Below are 16,714 nucleotides of genomic sequence, written 5' to 3'. Positions count from 1 at the left end.
CTTGCTAATAAAATTTATCCCATTTTACAACACTTCTCTTTAACTTCACTTCTTGTTGTTTGTTTGTCTGCCACAAATCTTATAATCAAAATTTAACACACTTCTACTTATCCTATAGATCTGAAATTTTGCACAATTGCGTAAAGTTGGAGACAATGCATGAATCAGTTAACAAAATGAATAATTGTAAAAATTAAATTTTTTTTCAATAGAGAATTGAAAAATAATTTTGTCAGCTACAAATCTTATAATTGATATTTGACACACTTTTACCTGTCCAATTGATCTGAAATTTTGCATACTTGTGTGAAGTCTGAGGCAATGCATGAATCAATTGACAGAATAAATAATTTTGAAAAAAATTTGATGTAAAAAAATTGAAAAATTAATATTTTAATATTAGAAAATAAAATTCGAAATTTATTGTACATATGTTATATTGGAGACACTGGATTCTTTAGAAGTGTTGTCTTTAAAAAGTAATTTTTAAACAGATATTATTGTTTTCGAGACGGTCACATTTTTACCTTTATGTTTCTCACCAATGCCTGATGTTTCATGGAATATGTCACATGCTATTATTTCTGAATTCAGTTTCACTTATGGGATTAATGCCATTTTCATAATAGAGTTGAACTCCCTAGCTTCTGAGTTCGGGATGTGTGCTTCCTCCGGTCAAATTTGGCCTTAGGCCGTCCAGAGACTGCATAGTGGGTTGTGACTCCGTGTCGCTATAATACGCTTATGGGGCTAGAAGAACCTTTTAGCAACAATGCACTTTTGCCATATTTTGTTGAGTGATTTGAAATTTATTTATAAATGAAGTTAAATAATGAAAAATTTATAATTAATAAATTTATAATTTAATTATAATGACTAATGAAATAATTAATATATTTATGAAATTAAATTGAAATTAATTAATTAAACTCATAAGATATTGAAATTCGCGTACTTTATGTATTTCTAGATAGCTTCGCAGCAACTCTTTAAATTATTTGTTTCGAAAATTCTTTAGTCAAGTTAGGTTTAAATGAAAAAAAAAATCATAATCGGCTAGCGATTTTTAAAATAATTTTTTCATCCTGATGTATATACATGTATAGCATATTTTGTTTCAAAATTACTGTAATTCTTGCTGTATTTACATAAGTGCATATACATATATAGATATAAATGTAGTGACTATAAATAAATCAAGTCAACTAATAAATCAAGTCAACTTCTAAGTTATGCTGAATCTTTTTAATTGTATAATTTTGAAAAAATAATGAGTAAACTAAACTAAATATAAATTAAAATAAAGAATAAAACTAAATGCATCTGATCGTTTTTGCAAGAGAAATCACGTCAAAGACACGCACTCGGGCCACACAGCTCCCCGACACATCGACATGACATTTGCTGAAATATTGTCACCACCGGCCGTCCGCTCCTGCAGTGTAATTACAGGCGGCATTCAATGACCTGTTCCAACCTGCGAACAGGCCTGGCTTACTTTTTTTTAAAGGTAATTAGAGTAGGTTTTTATGGTAATTAAAGGTTCATTTTAGGGTAACTAGAGGAGCCTATAAATAGCTTGTGTCTTCGTAAAATGTCAAGATAAAGCAATGATGTTAGTAGCTGTACACAACAGGTCAGGAATGAGAGAACAAAAGAATGGCAGAACTGGACCTTTGTCCTTGAGAAAAGTTCAAAAATTGGTTTCGCTTTTGAACGATCCAGCCCGTCCTTGAACCTAACTGCAGAATACTGCAGGTTTCTGATGAACCTGATAAATAATATATAATAATCGACATAATCGATATATATAATAATTAATTTTGAAAGAATGGCGTGTTATAAGGTAAAACCAAAGACGTAAATTTTATGAAGAATCGTATAAAATTTTGCTAGTAATTCGAATAATTTTCTCAGTCGTGTAACTGTCCCAAGACGATGCGCCATGAAACTATCATTTATAATTTGAAATTGTTCACTCTCTTTGAATTGTTGAGATATAAATTTATGTTCAGCAGGTCACATTGTTATCTGATTTAATTCTCAAACCCTTGAGGTCGAAACTCAAAGCTGATACCGGAGGTTTATTTCAAAATGAGGTTATTTAGTCTCACATGACTGTGAATGAGGCGCTTAATTTTATTTCGTAATTAAAGATTTGTTTTTATAAAGACTGGCAAACAATGCCACGGCTTGTTCCTGACCAGGGACTAATATTAGCCATTGTTAGCAAACGGTGTCAGGCGCAGTTATTTGGAATTGCAGAAAAACCAAGCGCGTTGACAATGGAAGCAGTTCACATGCACCAGCGGACAACGGAATGATTCGTTAAAAATCTCAGCTTGTGCTATGTTTAGCTTTCAATAGAAATTCTAGGACTAAACAACCCAGGAAATGTAAGAATTTTTTTTAACTTGTGTGCACGGCAACGGACTTCCATGATAAGAAACGAAGTTTATTAGTCATTCAAACTTGACACATCAGATTCATCGTCACGTCAAATAAATAAAACTTACATGATTTTACTGAATAATGCGAAAAATGCAGTCAAGAAATCAGTTTACACAATTCATTACAAAGTTTTTCAATTAAAATTCTAAATATAGCGCACCTAGCGTATATGAATTTCTGCAACTCTATATTAGCCTATAGCCATTACTTCATAATTTCATGAGCCATTTTAAAATAAAAACCTTAACTGTACTCATGATTCGGTACTTTGAATTATTATGTTTTGAACACGTATAATGAACGCGTCCAAAAAAGTTTTATTGTTATAGACTTTACGATTTTTCACTCTAAGTAGGGAGGATCGAGGTTGAGGCCTGATTGAACCCGTATTTTTTAGTTAATGTTTGTCTTCTTATTGCGTTATTTGGCTGAGATTTGCAAGAAAAAAGAACTCCAAAGACTTTATGGCTAAAAATATCAAAAAATGTTGACAAAGACATCGAAATAATGGCAAGAAATTTTGCAAAAGAGCTTCGAGAATGGTTAATAAGTCAAACCTCAATCTACACAGTCCTCTTATCTTCTTCTCACAAGACGTCTAATCTTGATTACGATCATCGATGATATTTTTGTACACTATCGTCTTGACTTCGAACTGAAAATTTTATAGAAATTTAAAGGATTTGAAGAAAATTTTATTCCTTCATAGAATTTTATTATTGATCGGCAGTTGCTTTCATTTAGTCAGGTTGCGAGCAAAGTGTCTTAGGCTTTACTATGAGCATTCGCGTATAGGGTTATGGTTACGACGAACAGGTTTGTCGTAACCTATATGAAATACTTTACGACAAAAAATCGTACAGAGAGAGGGTTGCAATGAAACACTGGTACATTTAATATTAAATTGGAACGTTAACAAAATTTAAATAATATAAATATTATATTATTAATATATATATATATTAATATATATATATATATATTAATATATATATTATATTAATATATTTAATATTATATAAATAATATTAAAGTCCTTATGACGCGAATTTTAGGGTCCTTATATAGGCAAACGTCACACACACACATAAGCCTGCCACCGAACTTCTCGACAGCTTCGAGTTTCACTAGGGCCAGCCCTATGATACCCTCGGTCATTCCGAACAAACAAATTCCCTCTCACGTTTTTTTTCTACCCCTACTCTGAGGTCAAGTCATATCCTGCCTATAATTGCTTAAAATCGCTCGGCCCTTCTTCACAACTTTACATGAGCTATGTTTAATAGTAAAAATATAAACTAATATCAGAATTACCAATGCTTTATTCAGAACAAGCATGCAGCCTCGTGGTGTGACGGAGTGGCCGGTTCAGCTTTCTGCGGACCAAATGACCTGTCGGTCGTGATATCCAACGCGGCTGCTCAAAAAACAAAACTCAAAACAGCTTTTTCATGATGGATTATTAGTGGCCCAGCTATGTCAATTCCATGTAAATTAAACACATGAGATGTTCCTGCATTCGTATACGTGAATTTGCCTTACTAGTATACATTTATCTACCGACGAGAAAAATTTGTGCGTGAAATTAAGCTTACCGATTTTATTGGTTAAATAATTCAGATATATGAGCCAAATTAAAGCAATAGTAGCGTCATTACATGAATTATTAAAAAAAACTAATAAATTTTATGTTCGCGCATTAAAATGATTTAATACATTCAATAATGATTCAATACAGTATATGCATTTATGTAACAATATTTTCGCTGACTCATGATCCCGATCGCAGTACACAATATAACCGGCGATGTAGCCTATACGTATCGATAAGACCGCTCTGGATTAGATGATCACTTCCGTCCAATGCAGGTATTGGATCGCAGCGCGAGGAGCTAGGCAAGTAATTCCATTGTTCGTTCATGTTACGCGACCGTCGTTTTTTTTCTGCCTACTTCGTTCAGAAAATGTCAGAATTGCTATTGCATGACAAGAAAAATTTCAAGGACAGCAGCCTGACACGACCACTCTCGTTTACGCGCGGTCAAATGCATTGTCTAGACTCTAGAGAAATCAGGCGAAGTGAATAAATCGATCAAAAGAGTGCCGGAATTAGTTTTCATTGAGACTACCTAACAAACGAAAACAAAACCAAAAATTCAAATGTACAAAGATTTTACATTCACATTAATTAGAGTGTTTTTACTGTTATGAATTCTCCTATGCCTGTCACTGTTCTAGCTTGCGTAATTTTACGTCATCCGAAAAACGATTTATGACGAGAAAATGTTTCCCTTCGGCTTCACATTTTTAAGCTTAGAGAATAGTTGGTTACAAAGATAGTTTTAACTTGATGATCAGTTCGACGTATTCATTGAACACGAATTAAATTTTAAATACTTCAATAATTTTCTTGCTGAAATCACGCTTTTAGAGTATAATCAAGGTTTGAATTTTTACGGTTTTTCGAATTTTATTTATAATATTAAAAGGAAAATTTGTTAAACGCAATGGAATGGTAGCTCTTCTCTGGCTTTCACGTGTACATTGCTGGGGCCGATTATATAGTTTTGTTCCGAGGAGAATCAAACAACCTTAACCAAAATTAAATTTGACATTCTTAATTAATCAATCCCAAGCCCAGTTCATGTTAAATTGGCCATTAGTTTGATTGATTGAATCAAACTCAATTATAGGTAGAAATATTAGGCTAAACGATAGATAAGCTTGTGGTCAGAATTCTACCTACATTTATTTTATGTTAACTGTCATTTATTCTTCGATTGCCAGGCATCTAAAGAAACAGATTTTGAGAGTAGATCTGCTAAAGTGGCTCGCATGTAGAATCTATCGTTGCAGTGTCGGTGATAAGCAGGTGAAATATTCTTATAAAATAGAATAGAAGTGTCGGCACTGAAGAAATAGGCCCATGGCCTGTGGCCGATTCTTGTACTTTTCGTTACTTGATTTCACAAGGGATCCGGCCTTTGGAACCCGATCTTTCCATAGCTGACGATTGATTGAGATAGCTTCTGGACTTATTGCTCCGTAAGTTGCTACTTGCTAGGCATTTTATGACTGAACTAATGCATCTGCATAGCTTCGTCTTATCGTCTAGTCTGTTCTGGAGGCGTTCATACTCGGAGCGTCAACGATGCTATCAGGGTGGCTGTTCCACATGTCGGTGACTCGAAGCGAGAAGAAATGTTGTCGCATGGATGTGTTACAACGCAGTTTTTTTTTGTTTATAGCCGTGGCCTCCTGTTGTTGGTTCATGTTTCAAATTCTAGTTCATGAACACGGGGGAAAAAAATATTTGCTGCACAACTATATATTTGATAATATACTTAATGGTGCGAAATTTCTGAATTTTTCATTTTATAAGAGGAGAATAATTTTAAACTTTCTTCACCTGGGTTTCTCCCGTCAATACATAATTATAGTTAGGGCTGCATAGAAATTTTCTGCTAAGATGTCAACGAACGAAGAAAACCTCAACGTAGGTTCAACAAAAGTAAAATTATGATTGCTCCTTCGCAAGTCTGTAATGTTTCTAATTTTTAAGTTCATATTAAGATGTCCATAGATTTTTTACGTTTTGTATCGTGTTTGCAGAAAATTTTCTGGAATAATGAATCACATAGGGTGAAAATTCGCCGAATAATCTTGTTATATATATTAGCTGACGCCGACAGTTTACCGGCCAATCCTTGTTTAATTAAACTTGTACTTTATTGACTTGTTCAGAAAGTAATCTTCAAATTTCATTCAGTAATGATTGAATAATTATTGTCCTCAATATATCATTAATTAAGATATATCATAAATTAATCGGTACCATCATCAGTTTCAGTTCAATAGTGTCTGAACTCTTCGTTAATAGAATTAATAAGTATTTCATTATCTATTGAAGCAACTGATGTGCAAAGTGTTCTTACACGACGACATCACACACGTAGACTGGAAAGAAGCTATGTATCTTCGCTATTATTAAATTCTTCAGGGTGCCAGCTTGCCGGTGAAAGCCTTGATAACATCGATGCTCAATGACACGGACAATTGGACGTCTCTCTGGGCATGTGCACAATATCGGCTCTCAAATATCCCTTGCATCGGCTCTCAAATGTCCTTAAACAACATGCTCTTTTTAGCGCATTTTCTCATTTATGGAAAAAATGTACTATTGTGCTCGCCATGTCCGTCTGTCTGTCTGTCCGTCAGTCCGTCTGTCCGCCTGTCCGTGACCTCAAGTTTTCGTCGACGAGAAAATGCGCTCTCTGTCACTCACTGCAGTGAGTACTGAGTTATATTTTTTATTAGCTGCATAGTAAATCGTAAAAAGTGTTAAAATGACTTGTGAACCCATGTTTTTCCTCATGGCCAGTCGGTAAATCTTGATTCGGCCAAGCATGCTGGGAGCTCCGTCAGTGCAGACACCAACAAACTTCGTCAACCGGAGCTTTATTTTTCAAAGAAATTGAGTAGTGTGTTCATGATATTTACAGCTCTGTTATCAGTAAATTTATGAAGGTAAAGTGCCGTTCCACTTGATATTCGATATGAAGCCTGCATGATTAAAAAGCTGCGTTTATTCTAAACGTTATATGTACGCATGACTCACATGTCACATACAACTTAAGCTCCAAACCGACAAGATAAATTTATTCTGCTAATTTTAACGCTTTATGACCCCGTGAAAAAATGTCATGACCCACAGTTCGGGAACCACTGGTCTAGGGATACAATTAATATTCGTCGCTATTCAAACCTAGAAGCTTAAATTTAAACCGTATTAAGGTAGTAGATAGAATTTTTCGTAATTTGAATTTGCATTGATGTATCTCACATGAAGAAGTTCGTGCGGCATTCTGTCATTTATATTTGAATATATTTTATAGTTCTTATAGTACCAATTTGCCAATTATTATGTATAATGAGTTGCAATAGTGGCAACTGCGTTGTCAAATAGCTGATGAATTTTCAATAAGCTCGAGAGAAACACTGTGTACTAGAATATTTTACTTTAAACGAACGCAAATCGCTTTGATACATTTTTATGCATTCGCAGCACTCGTTCACGTTTGCTAAGTCAGCCTGAGAAGGATGAATCCATTCGTGTAAACGATTCCTTGGCCCAACTCATTGACCATTCCATGCCATTGCTCCTTTCTTGCCAATCATTCAAAAGCGAACTAATTTTCTTGCGAGCAGAATCAATAGTGAGTGGCATCCGCCAGCAAGAGCTACACTCGCCATACAAACAGCATCGAATAATGAAAGGTCTTTCGGCGGAGCGAGGCTATCTCAGCCGTATTTTGCATAGCTTTCCCATTAGACTTTCATAGAGCCGGAGGCAACTTCCAAAAAGCCTCTTCTATTGACGTTTTTAAGAGTTCCCATATTTGTAGGTGGGCCGACCGCATACTCGTGGAGCCTGTGCAATCAAATGTCCGCCATGCGGCAGATCGAGCAGAATCGGCCGACTGCTTCCGTTCTTTCGCCTGGAATTTCTGAAGCCTTTCTCACAGATCCACATCGTTCCATAAATCAGACCTATTACTTTGCGTGGCAAATTAGAGTGTTATTGCAAACGAAGACTTTTTCTGGAAAATCCGTCAGGTCTCGGTTCTTCGGGAATTCCTATTTCGTAAAATGCGCTGAATTGCTGGAAACATTTTTCCCAGTTGAGCTTCACTTGGAATTGGAAACTCGCAGTGGCACTGTATATACGAGGAAGAAGTGGCTGCACATGCCGACATTTTTATAGCGTTCTCAGGAATTATCCTCGTACTTAGCAAAGACGAACGGCGCGATCTGTCTTGGTCTTATACTAGATTCAACTTCGCCCACCTGTGTGCAACACGGTTGTCGTATTTTCTGACGGTCTATTTCTCCTCCTCATTTGATTTCAGTATTCGTCTCTATAGATCCGTATAAATCTCCATTATATCAGTGTGTGATTTATATCGTTCTATTCAAAATAGTCATTAATCTAAATTGTTATAATCTAATTTTTCCATGCAATTTAATTTTACAAAAGTAAATTTTATCCCGACCAGCAAGCAAATAATCCAAATAATCCAGCAAGCAAATAAAGCAAATGTTTTCTTCTCGACACAAACACGTTTCAAAGCGAATAATTAGTCAATTTTTTCAGTTTCAGGTTAATTCCATATGAGGTTAATTAAGACATGCTAACGATCGATAGAGTTCCGACCGACTTTTGAAAGAGGACTGGGTAAGCTGATGTGCATTCTTGAATAAGTGATCGATGTACTGTACTTTGCCTTAAGTTTTTACGTGTGTCCATATCCGATTAGCTTGTAAATCTTTTTTTCTCAGTGTAAACTTTTTAGCCTGCCAAAAATTGCTCCTATTACACAAATGAAAGTGATAGATTAAGTAGGAACTGCTTATTACGTCCTCGTTGTGCTACACGATTCTCAAAGAGTGCTGTGTAATGAGTCACTTTAATTACCGTTAGAGGCAGTCACTTTAATTAGGGAGTGCAGTCAATTTAATTAGTGTTGGACCTTAGATTAAGTGTGAGCGAGAAAGAAACGAATTATAAATTGTTTTTGACTTTGATTTGTCAACCACGAGTTATAATACTTGGGAAGCTGAAGCCATCATTCGAGCTGACCTCCCAACATTGCTGGCGAAGACATCCTCTGCGTTGCTGATGGAAGGCGTGAATATGAATCCATGCATCGCATCGTGTGGTGAGTACTTTCATTAAAACTGATTTTGTTGGCACTTCTCTATTTCCATAAACAACTTAGCAAGAAAATCATTTCTTTAATTCATTGCCTCCATTTTTAATTGAAGGAACGAATTATTGTTCTGTCAAAATTTCAAATTACGACCACAATAAACTTGCCTAAGAGAATTCGAATACTAAACTCGGAAAAATGAGGAGTTTTTTTTCAAATAGCGAGGCACTTTTTGCCCGTGTGTGGGTCATCCTGACCCAGTTTGGTTCGGCATAAGGGTACGTGTATAAGTGTAGAAATTGTTCCACATGTTAGACAACATGTTTTGTTTATTTTTCTCGGTGTACCAAGAATTTAGGAGCAAAAAATTTCTCTGCCAGATCATGAGGGTGGCCATTAAATGCTTTTAATGAAACGTCGTTCAAACAAGCGCAGTGCGGAAGGAGCAGCAAGAAGTTCGTATCATTTGTGTTGTTCTCGGCGACGCGAGATTGAGCCGAGTTTTTCATTGGAGCCTGGAATAGCCTGAGAGAGGCCCGCAGCTGTGTGCTTTAGCTCCCATTTGGTCCTATTTAATTTTTGAGCTCATGAACGGCCGTCTTTTGTGGCTGGGACTTCGCTTTCGCCCCAACTGTCCAATCTAAACGCACGCAACGGCACGCGATGCTCTTTTTTAGCTACTTTTTGTATCTATTTGATTCGTTACCCAAACGTTCTTTAGATCTGAAAATCTCACTCTTTCGTGTGTTCGTTTGTTGTTATAGATAAAATAGTTTATCCCGCACTCTTACGTGTGTTCTTTTGTGCTTTTAAATAAAATAGTTCTTTACGTTGAGTTTCAATTGATCGCATTAGCTTAGCTTCTACGTAATTTGACTGCAATTTAGATATCTTGTCATAATGATTCCTCGGAGTTTTAGCCGACGCTGGCATATATAGTTCCTGATTCTCCTGTTATTTTCGTTTTTTTTCGACGACTGAATTCCAGGAAAAATTGACATTTTTTTACTAGTTTTAAAAAAGTTTTTTTGTCGTTTTCTCCGTTTGCGACAAGATTTTTCAATGTTTCTTGTTGTTATTTGTGTATTTTGTATATATTTCTTGCTTTTTTGTTGTTTTTTTATTAATTATCTACAAGGGATTCACTTTTTCATTATAAGATTTCGTATTAGTTTAGCATGAGCTATTGCACATACGCTCCCTATATAGCTAGGTAAGCCATTCATGAATTCCACGAATTGCAAAATGCTATAGAGAAATGTATATTTTTAAAAATTCAAACGAAATTCTCTAATTAATTTATATAACCGTGAAACTTTATTTATGCTGTTTATATTTTTCTTACATTTTTCTCAAAATTTTTAACTTTGAATGTTTATGAATCCATCACCGAAAAGATTTTGGTTGCCATGTGTTTCTGGATATTCTCCTGCATGGATATCCCACCTAATTTTAAATCCCAAACACTAAGAATATCAGAATTTAGAATTGATTCTAGAAGTGAGTTAGAATTTATAATTGATTTCCTATACACGTAGATTTTGCAATTAAATTTTGTGTAGTTTGTGGTCATGACGCGCTTATCTTTCATTACTTTCACTACTGATGCTTACATTCTCTTTGGTCCTATACAAACTGCAATGCCTCCAAATTAAGAATGTTTCAGCTTTCATTTGATCGTTTACTTCTCCAGGATTTCCTAATAATTTTCTAAGTTAATAGAATAATTTTCTTTGACCACCATGTTCCTTGGGTGTGCGACTGAGCGTGTATATATAGAACGTGTATAAAACTCAAGACTTGCCCTGAAACATTATATGTGATCGTATCAAACTAATGAAATTTAAATTATGAATTTAAGTAACTAAAGTGGTTATGTGAGGAACTTTATATTTTTCTCACCTGCAAATTATAGGAAAGGGAAAGGATCTTTCCATATCCCGGCTTCAGAGATGAGTCTGATGGCAAACTGAGTCAATGAATGAACAACGATCGTTTGACGAATTACTAACTATTTATTAATGCACGAAGTTCTTTTATTTTAACGCTTGATCTCAATTATTTGCCATTTTGGTTTTGTCATGCAAGAATAGAGATCCAGGTCGGTCCGCAATGCATGTTCATGTGAAATTCATGTGAAAATCATATATTGTAAAATGATACTAAATAAGTACAATATTAAGTTAATTAATTTTAAATCATCATTATATTGTTACTTAGAGATGAAACTAATTCTTACGACCATACATTATTGTCGGACTCTGTGTGCCTGGACCACTGAAGATGCACGCCTGCATTGTGCTTGTGTTGCAGCACATAATCTAATCTACTCACATTGCACTCATGTGAATGGGTCATGTTATCCAAATGGTGCTATACTTTCAGCACGTACGTAGCACTGATACTTACCATGTGCCACGCTAACGTGAGTCTCACTGACCTACACAGAGCTAAAAATGCATCACTAGTTGAACAGAGTTCCACTCATTTCTATGAGCGCGAGGGTTGTCAAGTGAGGGCTGCCGAGGTCGTTCCCTCGGGCTAGCGGGCGGGCGCGTTTTTTTCGCTCCATAACGACAGTTCAGTTTTAAAGTGAGAGGTGGGCGGGCAGTTTAAAGTGAGGCCGCCATTTTGGAGAGTTGAGAGCGACCCTTAAAACGACGACATTCACGACTGTAGTCCTTGCCTGAGGGAAGACGAATTCTAGATTCGAGGGAGCGTTACAGATATGGTCTCGAGATTTTATGGCACAGCGAGACCAATGACTGGGAGCAGTATAACAAAATTTTTATCTAGATTACTATCTTAGCACATGGTAACGGTGAAATTTGTAGAACAATCATTTATATAGACCTTTGATAACTTCCCTTTTATCTAGACTATTCTTCGTAATATTTGTATACTTTACATTGTGGTTTAATTAAAACATTTATGTCTTATGTCATTTGACAATAAAATTACAGTCTCATCTTGACAGCCTACCCTCTAATGTGATTTTCAAGATGTAATTATATGAATCAGTATGAATTTTCAGTTTATGTGTTTTCTATTTACTCACAATTTTTCTTGCATCTGAAAATTTACGGTACGGAAGATAGTGATGTTCCATTTGTGCGAGACATTCACTACAAGTCTCACAACCACGCAGCACATATTTTGTGTTGTGCCACAAGTTGAATTACCGTAATTCTGGCAGAGTTGAAAAGTTTCTTGAGCGAACTCGAGCGTTGTTCCAGTGGCCTGAGCTCAGGGCTTCCCTCAGGTGATGCAAGTTGTACGTTGCTTGTCTCAAGTCTGAGCTCCGAGCCTCGAGTGCACATGATTAATCGATGTTTGCTTCAGGTATGAACTCGGCTTGTCTCAAACTATAAGCCTGTACGCACTTTTTGATAATGTATCTTCCCGGGGCGAGCGATATATATGAGCAAATATGAAACTTGAACATCTGTTTGTAAAATATAACGATGCATGTTAAATATTTACCTAAAAAAATAAATAATTTATTTGGTTTATTTGAATTATTTATGGTCAACTCATTGGTCAGCTTGCGCAGTGCAAAGCAAATGCGTGTGTTTTTTGCGTGCATTAATGTGTATTAACGTGCATTAATTAACGTTGCGTGCATTAATGTGTCATAAAGAATTAAAAGCGGCTTGTGGTGTTCAGTTCTAAGCTTATGGTCGTTAATAGGATCTTCTTACATTACACATTGTTGCTCTGTGCAAATTTGTGTGAAAATCTGTTTGTTCAGTGACTAGTGAGTAATAATCCTGTATATATCTTTGCAGTTATTAAATCCATCAAGTCTTTCCGCATATATTTTCAATTTTTTGGGACCATTCCCTAATGGTAGATAATTAATGTATAAGATCAGGTACAATTGGCAGTTATCTTAAGAAGCAGATAATGCAGCAGATAATGATAATGATAATAATGGTGTAGCAGAAAATGATAATAATGATAACGTGCGTCTAATTCGATGCATATTATAAAATATAATGAATTAATTATTTAATACTATTAGACTTATAACTAATTAGACCTTTATAACTAATTTTCAAATTTCTTATTACACATAATATAACCGAGAGAAGGCTGAAAAAAGTGCGAAGAGAGAAGTAAATTTTAATCTAAACTTAAATGAAAAGAGCCAACGCAAAATTGGTTATATCAAGTCGAAATTAATTATTCATATCCGAGATCATGATATTTCACTAATGACGCGTCAGTGATTCACAAAATTAAGTCTAGCGATTCCATAAATTATCTTACTAAACTGATTCATCGGCTCATCAATTGACAGTGTGATCTCCCAATAAGCTGACACTTCATTGCCGTCGTATTTCTATCAAGAATTTGAGCGGATGCCTCCCGAGTGACATTTGAACCACCCGATACACTGGATCTTTGATGAAGATGCATCAGAAGCAGATAAGCCGATACAACAGCGACCGATATTGTTGCTGTTGTTCAGATAAAGTGAGAAGTCTAAAAGGGCGTTTTACTTTGACTAAGGCACAATCTTAAGCGAGTTTTTCTGTTCAATAGAAGATTTTTACTCGAGTGTCCTCACTGATCTTTAGGATGTATTATTAGAACTGGCCTGTTTAGAATTGGCCTAGGACCCATGCAGATAATTATTTTTTCAGCTAGACTATGATCAGTACGCGAATTTATTCATAGTATCTTAAAATTAACCTTCAAAGGTTTGAACCATGTTTGTTAACCTTCAAATTCATGGTTCAAATGTTTGCGGAAAACCTTGTGCCAGTTGAATGTTTCTTAACTCCTGTCTATATCCTAATTCAATGATCCACACAATCTGCCTACCTAATCGAATTCAATCTAAATTATGCCTATATAATTTAATTAAATCTTCATTGTGCTTGTTTATCTTAATAAGACCTCAATGAAATAAAATTTCTTTATAAAATCTAATTATATTTACTTTATTAAATACAATTCAAATTGTGCCAGCTGTGCCGGCTGTATTGAAAACTTTTGCATTATGCCAAATTATCAGCAAGACACAAGTTGATTAAAAACGACTGAAATAGTCTAAACACAATTGAATCAAAGCTAAAATGTTCCTAATTACTTGAATAGAACTTCATTTGATTTCAATTTGCTTAATACAACCAGAACTGAACCAAAGAATCAGAATTGAAATTCAATTAGCATCGTTGCCTGAATACCACTTGACTTTGGCCTACTTTGCTAAACTAAGTAATAATTTCTCCTATTTACATTATAAAATTACAATTCTGCTAAAACATTAATATAAAATGCAATCATGTGCATGTAGAAAGCTGAATTAAACTTGATTGTGCCAAACGTTGTCCTGGAGTACGATGTCTGAACGGCTGAAGTACGCGAACACAAACCCAGCTGCGTTTTGTGCCAGGCGATGTCAGGTCATTGAGTTATGTCTTCGAATTATCAGACATAAGCAAGCAACAATATTGACGGAAGTCTCCAGCCTCCGTTTGCCTATTGAACGCAAACACACACGCGCTCGTGCACCAGCTAACCCTTCTTATATAGTTCGCAGCGCTGCAATGGACAGTCTTAGGAGCCTTGTAACATTGATACAAAACTCCTGCAATAAAATGAATCGTTTTGAAACAGTTTAACATCTGAGTTATTTTACGCTCCTGTGTCAGCTGGCTTGCGCCTGTATTGATTTCATAATAGCAATGTTGTGACTATTTCATCGCCGGAACTAAATAAACTTTCTTCATGTAAAACTAAGTTCTAGGCTTCATTTATGTATATTTAAAAATCAAAAGTTTCCCTACTATTTCCTTAATCGACTCTTTATGCAAGCAATATTTACAAATTTTTTGAGAATTCCTTCAATTTCTTGCCCTAAAGAAATCAATTTTCTCCAATTCATTCATAGAAAGTTAACTTGTAGCTAATATTATTCAAGACTCTGTCGCTCTCTTCCACTTAAGAGCCCACTTTTTATTCTCAAATCCAGTCCTGACGACGCTTTGAATCAGATTTTGGGAGATTGAAGTGGCCGAGGAGTTTCTCAGTTTATCGTGGTATGCAAATTCCATTCACTGATACGGCGAAACTGGCCAGGGAGGCCTTTCCTATTCCGAGTTATACTATTCCTAGACACAAATGTCGGATAAATTTGGATTAACTTGAATGTCTCGCTCGTCTGGGGAAATTTGAAGCAATATTTGGACTTTTTAGATTGTATTTGATAGGGCACAGATATGGAAAATTACTCTAATTATTTAAACAAAGCTCTTTTAGATACACATATGAATTTATTGAACAAAATTTTCTCTTTGTTAAAATTGGAATAAAAAATAACGTCAAGAGCGATAGACTGCAGTCTATATAATATTTATTCTATTTTTATGAATGGTTGATGAAGTAAACTATAAATAAAAATATAAATGTATGTCAAAATGCAGCTGAACGCAAACAAAAACATTGAAATTCCTTACTAAATATTGAATTAATGCTAATTTGTCGCTTACGTACTCCAGAATTCTTTGGTTTACCGCACTGAGTACTCCGCCAGCGCGTCTCCCCTTTCTTGCATGGCATTAAATATTAGATCCGGGACTCGATCCCCGTCAAGTCCAACCTGACATTTATTCGTTTTTATAATAGAAGGCTCGACGACGACTGCAGATTCAAATGCTAGGATATTTTTATCACTCGTGTGCACTGTCGCCAAAGACCTCAGCGATCGTCATTTGCTTGCTTCTCTCGAGAATAGGAGTTTTCGTAAAATGAGACGCTTTATGACCGCTCCTCCGCAATCTGTCTTCAGCTAAGGGAACGGGAAATTCTGAGCTTCCATCATCGCTTTCTTACATTTCCTTCTTAGTCCAGTCTGTCTTTGTCTGGACATTAGTCCACTCCGAAAAATTACTTTCACAGCAAAGGAGTAGATGTAAAATTTCAGGCGTAATTTCAGTTTAAAATTAATTTTCTCTAATTGGCCGAAAAGTTAACTTTAATGAGAACTGAACAACTACAGCTTTGCATTGACTGGTTGAGTTTCCTTAAGGTTTTTTGCATTAAAATGCGAAGAAAAGAAAGTAATTGGTCTAGAAATTTTCGGTTCATTGTTTTTCTTTCAACTTCATTCCCTTAGATTTTTATTTTTGCTAGATATTCTGGTGTGAATCTTGCCGCTTGAGTAAAACATGAAGAAAGCTAATATATTTCATCCATTCTATTCAAGACTTTTCATTCCAATTCTGCTGAAGTCATGGAAGTGAGCCTGGTTGCGAGCACTTGCTTCAATTTCACGGTATATTTACTCGTCTAATGTAAGCCTCAATACCGATATTTCCTGGACTTAAAGGCTGACCGTTCTTGCATGGCTGTTCATTTCGAGCCCCAACGTAGACGGAGAAAAGCGTGCGTTTTTCCCATTTCTAGGAAATTTCTGAGAGTGCCAATCGAGGCAAGGATTCAATCCATGCACTTGTGGCCGCCGAGATCTACATCAAAAAGCTTCTGTGGAAAGCCTCTCTCGCTCTGACTAAATCTCTTCCAGAAATGAAAAGCGGCAAATG

The sequence above is a fragment of the Hyalella azteca genome, unplaced genomic scaffold (assembly GCF_000764305.2).
Source record: "Hyalella azteca isolate HAZT.00-mixed unplaced genomic scaffold, Hazt_2.0.2 contig3725, whole genome shotgun sequence".
In the NCBI taxonomy this organism is placed as follows: domain Eukaryota; kingdom Metazoa; phylum Arthropoda; class Malacostraca; order Amphipoda; family Hyalellidae; genus Hyalella; species Hyalella azteca.
The sequence above is the reverse complement of the archived record's forward strand: the minus strand, read 5'-3'. Positions refer to the sequence as shown.